Below are 6,553 nucleotides of genomic sequence, written 5' to 3'. Positions count from 1 at the left end.
TTCCCAACTTTTTTTTTTTTTTAAAGAGGCTTTTGCCTTAGGGCATGTGCACTCACCGGAGAGAGACAAAGACAGAGATAGTGAGAGGGAAAGTGGGAGAGAGACAAAGAGACAGTGAGAGGGAAAGTGAGAAATCACCCCTGGGGGAGATGGCCACTCCTCAATCCCTTTTCCTCTAATCTCCTGGGACCTTGGGCATGCACGCACAAGCTCCCATCTGGCGTGATTTTTAAGCCATCGGGTCTGGGACTCGAATCACAGTTGGCAATATGGGAGTCCAGTGATGTAACCATTATGCCATCTGCTTGCTCCTCAACAACTTTTTTTTTTAAGAGTTATTTTATTTAGCTTTCTTTCTTTATTTATTTTTGACCAACGAGGGATAGAACGAGAGAGAGAGAGGGAAAGCAAGCAGCTAGGTCCGGGACTTGAACCACAGTCAGTCATATAGGAGTCTAGTGCCTTAACCACTGCACCACCTGCTGCCTCACCTCAACTTTTTTTATCAAAAGAATTATTTGGACCAGCAGAGAGCATAATGGTCACATCTCTAGACTTTCACGTACTTGACATGGGTCTAGTACTACACTCAAATGCAGGACATGTGTGCGTGTGTGCCCAAAAATCCCACGAGGAGAATGGAGGTGAAGGGATTGTGGCATGGCCACCCCCCCTCCCCGGGGGGTGATATCTGGCTCTCTCTCTGTCTCTCTGGCTAGAGCACACGCTTTGTAGCAAAAATCTCTCTCCTAAAAAACAGTTATTTATTTTATTTTATTCATTATTATTATTAAATTTGCTATAGGGCACATGTGCTCACCAAAAAGACAGGAGCAGGGGGGTGAGAAAGCAAGCTGTCAGGTCTGGAACTGGAACTTCGGTTGGCCATGTGAGAATCCAGTGCCTTAACCAACATGGTAACTGTTGACCCATCTTGAATTCAACTTTTTTAAAAATAATTATTTAATTTTAGTTATCATCATCATTATTTTTTAATTTGCTTCAGGGTACGCAATGCATGATGACCAGAGAGAGACAGACAGATTAAAAAAGAAAGTGATAAAATAAGCAACCAGGTCTGGGACTCAAACTGTGATTGGCCATGTGGGAGTCCAACACCTCAACCACCATACCACCTACTGGCCCCTTGAAGTCAACTTTAATTCTTTTTTTTTTCTTTACTTAGCCTTATCCTAACAATAATATTTGTGAAATCACAGATGTAACATGCTAATCATATGTTTTTTTCCCAATGCACACACTAAATGCAGTCACTCATTTCAAGAGATATAGAGAATGTCTTTTGCACTCTCAGTGTCTGGGTCCAGGACTCGAACCTCACAATAGGCCATGTGGAATCCAGCCACCCTTAACCACCATGCCACCAGCTGGCCCTTCTCTTTTTGTTTCTAAGAAGCTCCTTAGAAGTGCAAACCCCTTTGAGAATCGTGGTGGGCAGGTCTCATGCAGGGAGGCAGGCTCTGAAGTGGACTCTAAGTTCCGTCTCTTGCTAAGGAAGGGAGGCAGACGCCTGAGGGTGGATGTGTGTGGGAAGGTCTGGTGTTGTTAACTGAGGTTTAGAGAGACAGGATGTCTGAAGACGCCTTCAAGCTGTACCCATGTAATTAACAGCACACCCCAGCACTGGCACCAGTTATTCTTGTTTATGACTTTAATCTTGCTGGTCGTCCTTTCACTGGCATGTTTACTGAATTCTACACCCTTATTTTATGGCGCCCTTTTAACCACTAGGGTTCATGAACCCTTACTGTAATTTTCCACCTGACATAACTACATCTACAGATGGGTGTTACCATATTCATTCAAATATTTCCTGCTTATTCACCTGCAAAAAAATTAGGACAATGATATCTATTTCAAAACTTCCTGAGGACTGAGATACTGCGTGTCATTTATATAGTACATTATCCCCCCTTCTTTTCTAAGTTCTCATAATGCATTTGTTTAAAACTCCATTCAGAATTTGTGGCTCAGCCATGGTGGTGCTGGAGTCACCTGGAGGTCTGGGGTCAATTCCCAGACTGACCTGAGTTTGCCAGGCGTGGCAATGCACCGTAATCCTAGCTGGCTGGGAGGCCGCGGCTGGAAGATTGCGGTGTCCAGATCTTCTCAGGAGTGCCTATCTCTCTATCCCTGTCTCCATCTTATTTAAAAATAAAAATTTAACTCTTAAAAAAACATTCTTGAGGTTGCCAACAAACAACACAATTTAAGTTTCTGAAAACTACTTTTCCTCTATTTATGGAAATCGTGGCATTTGCTTCTTCCAATTAGTCTAGATGCTGGAAAATCTGCCAGCATTAACACTGTTAATTTTTTTTTCTTTTTTCTTTTCTTTTCTTTTTTTTTTTTTTTTTGCCAGAGGGTGTGTGTACTCACCAGAGAGAGCAAAAGAGGTAAAGTGAGAAAGCACCTCGCTCCACTCAGGGGACGTGGTCAAGCCACAATCCCTTCTCCTCCATTTCTCCTGTTGGGATCCTGGGCATGCATGCACTTATGTTTTTCAAGCTATTGGGTCCAGGACTTGAACTGTGTAACCAGCCGTGTGGGATCTAACCACGTTAACCACTGTGCCTCCAGCTGGCTCGGACAAAGCATAATTTTAAAAAGAGTCCTATTAAGATATTAAGACTGTTTCAAGGAGAATTTGAAGAACAGAGAGGTGGTAAGGAAAAGTAAAATCGTTTTGCTAATAGATGCAAGGTTTATATCCCCCATCTCCTAGGTTCATATCAACAACGCAATCAAATGGAATATTTTAGGTTCTCTTTTCTGTATAAGAGTAACCAATTGCACCTCTACAAGACAAAATTTATATGCATTGCTCTGGATAAGCATTTCCATTACTATCTGTTTCTTTTTTTTTTTTTTTTAACCTCAAGAGGGTCTCCAAAAAGTTTGGGAAAAATGCATATTATGAAAAAGCTATGAATGAATTTCAAAAGTACTTTGTACCCAACTAAACTTTAATTCTATTTTCTATGACTGTTTTGAAGTCCCCTTACAGTGAATAAATGTCAAATTGCACAACCCTATAGAATGAAAAAAATCCCCAAAGATTACAGTAGACAATGATAAGCATTCTGCTACAAGAAAACCCAATACCCTTCACCCATTTCCTCATCTCAGACGATTTTTCCTCTTGATACTTGCACATTTGGGGTACAGGTTAGGAAGCCTTGGAATTTTCTCATTCTGGACTGGGGACTATAAAGTCAGCCTGGAGTTACCTGGACCTAGACACCCAGGGTCCTTTGACAGTGTTTCTTACTCCCATCACCGATTCCAGGGATTCTCCTGTTCTGAGAGGGTTTAGGAAGAGGGTGTTAGAGCAGCCAGTCTCAGCATTAATCATGTATTTACTGTTTGTGGCAGCCCAGGCACTAGCTGTCCATTATTTAAGACCTTCCTCCAAAAACTGCCCCAACAGGCTTTCTAGACTATGCTGCTTACAAACTCACAGCCCTCCTCTTCTGCAAATCCTCAACCCAAAGAATTTAATGACTATAATCTTAAATTTGCAAAACTGTATGGTTTATTAAACAATGAATCATGGTGCCTAAAAACAGCTCTCATATATAAAAACTGGTCTATTTTTAAAGGGGTCTTTATTTCTTGTGTGTTCAGTTAAGTTGTACTGCTTTGAGAGCAGAAATGGTCCCCTCTGCCATCACCAGTATTAAGTGTTAAATAAATATTTGCTGATGGAAGGGCTAGATAGGGAATGTTAGGAGAGAGGACTTCCTGCCCAGAAAAATTCCTTCACTCCCTTTAGCAAATTATGCAAATAACTTACCAGAGAGCCCAAGCTCCCCTTACAAACTGTCCACCTCCTGCCAGGTCAATTGCTTATCCCCCAACATTTCTCCTTGCTGCTCTGTATGAACTCTCCCAGCCTGAAAGGCTCTTTCGCTTCCCCTCCAGGGCTTACCTCAAATGCCTGTCTTCCATGAATTCTTCCCTGGTTAGGAGTTACCACATTACGGGACCAGCAGCTGGCATAATGGCTATGTGGCTGACTCCCATGTAGTCGACCACAGTTTGAGTCCCAGACCTGGTGGCTTAAACTAATGCCGGGCACATGTGTGTGCGTGCACAAGATCCAGAGAGAATGGAGGAGAAAGGATCGCAGCGTGGCCGGCCATTCCCCTTGTGGGGAGTGATTTCTTGCTTTCTCTTTGTGTCTTTCTGGAGAGCACACACACCCTATACCAAAAACCTCTCCAAAAAAAGAAAAAAAGAAGTTACCACTTTACATGCCTTGCTGTATAAACAACCTCAGTAAAATGCTGAGGCTGTAGAGCCAGGTTGTCTGAATTCGCTTAATAGTTTTGTAATCTTTGGCGAGTTTCTTAAGGAGAGCACAACATGCCACTCCAAAGTAAGCCTTTTTGGTAGAAGGACTTTTTTTTTTTTAAAGTTTATTTATTTTTGGCCATAGGGCATGTGTGCTCAACAGAAAGAGACAGAGACAGAGAGAGAAGGAAAGTGAGAAGTCGCCCCCCCGCCCCCCCCCACACACACGGGGGATAGCCACACAGCAATCCCTTCTCCTCTCAGGATCTTGGGCACACACACACACACGCGCACACATGCCTGTAGTGATTTCAAGCCTTTGGGGCCAGGACTCAATCACAGAGTTAGCTGTAGGATACAGCACCTTAACACCACCTGCTGGCTGCAGAGGAATCATTTTGAGCTGATTATTTTAAGACATTGCAAACACAGGAGAAGCTCTGAAAACAGACGCTAAATTATGTTTTTTTAGGGAAAGTTAATCTATAAAGGAAATCTCCATTTGTGAGGGCCCCTTCCTTTCTGTACCAGGAAGAGAAGGAAGACTCTGAATCACTAGAAATGCTTTGAATAAACAGACCTTGCTTTTGTTTACTGTGCTTTTCCTGGACACCTCCCCATTACCAGTCTGCCCCACACCCTTCTTTGTTCAGCAGATGATGTATGTAAGCCTGAATTCAAAGTCGCCTCTTTGAGATGAACTCATGTCTCTAGATACCTCCCTTTTATACTGAGGTACCCACACTTTATTAAATTTCTGTGTATTTTTCTCTTGTCGTTTGTCTTCTGTTATAGGGGTCTGGCCCAAGAACACTGACGCAGGGGCAGGCAAGTGGTGTGGTGGTTAAGAGCACTGGACTTCCACATGGCCGACCGTGGTTCCAGTCCCGGACCTGGAGACTTGCTTTCTCACTTTCTCTCTCTCTCTCTCAACCTGTCCCTCTCTGCTCAAATTAAAATAAATAAAAATAAAGTAAAAAATGATTTAAAAAAAAAAGAAAACAGTGAAGGGTAGAGAAAATACCTCCTCCTACTTCCACGAGGCTAAGTCATTCTGTGCCCTAGTTTATTAATATCAATTTGGGAAGGACTCTACTGTTCACATCATAGGATTTTTGTGAAAATTAAATGAATACATATAAAGTTCTTAGAAGATGTCTAGAACATAGCAAGTACCCAATAGAAGTTAGTTATTATTATTCCTTTTGGATGCCCTCAGAATTCTTTACCAGTGCCTCTTTGAGAGTGCTCTCTCTTTTTAAAGAATTTTTAAAATTGCCAGATGGTGCATGTGCTCACGAGAGAGAGACAGAGAGAGAGAGAGACAGAGAGAGAGAGAGACAGAGAGAGAAAGCACCCTCCCAGTGGGGCATGGTCCTTTTCCTCCATTCCTCTTTCCTCAGGATTTTGGGCATGTGCACCCACCCACCCAGCGTAGGTCAGGGATGCCAGCCACAACTGGCCATATGGGATCCATCTCCCTTAAGCAGTATGCCATCTGCTGGCCCCCTTTCAAAAGAGCTCTTACACATAGTTTGTTCTACTCACACACATCTCACTTGCTTTTCACATTTCCGTTTCCATCGCTGAAGTAAGCTCCCCAACAGATGTTTAGGGAATACTTACTGAATGAATGAACAAATTAAAGAATGGAAGAACTAGCAATCAGTATCCTGACTCTCTGTAAACAAATCCCAATAAAAAACATTCAGACTTTTTGTTCATGGTATGGGGGAATTTTTTTTTTTTTTTTTAAATTTGCTATAGGGGGGATCAGCAGTTAGCATAATGGCTATATTGCTGGACTCCCACATAGTTGACCGCAGTTCATGTCCTGGACCCGGTGGCTTGAAATTCATGCTGGGCACGTGTGTATGTGTGCCCAAGATCCCGAGAGGAGAATGGAGAAGGGATTGTTCTGTGGCCATCCCCCCTGGGGGGGTGATTTCTTGCTTTCTGTCTCTCTGTCTCTGTCTGGCGAGCACACGTGCTCTATGGCAAAAACCTCTCAAAAAAATTTGCTATAGGGCACGTACGTGCACTCACTGGAGAGAGAGAGAGAGAAAGAGAATGTACAAGACAAAAAGTGAGAAAGCACCTCCACAGGGAAATGGCCATGTCACAATCCCTTCTCTATTCTCCTCTCAGGATATTGGGCACCCATGAACATGCACCTGGTGTGTTTATTTTCTTTTCTTATTTTTTAGAGATTTTTGCTATAGGACATGTGTGCTCA

Source organism: Tupaia chinensis, unplaced genomic scaffold, assembly GCF_000334495.1.
Source record: "Tupaia chinensis unplaced genomic scaffold, TupChi_1.0 Scaffold000104_1, whole genome shotgun sequence".
Lineage (NCBI taxonomy): Eukaryota > Metazoa > Chordata > Mammalia > Scandentia > Tupaiidae > Tupaia > Tupaia belangeri.
Note: the sequence above shows the minus strand (reverse complement) of the source record.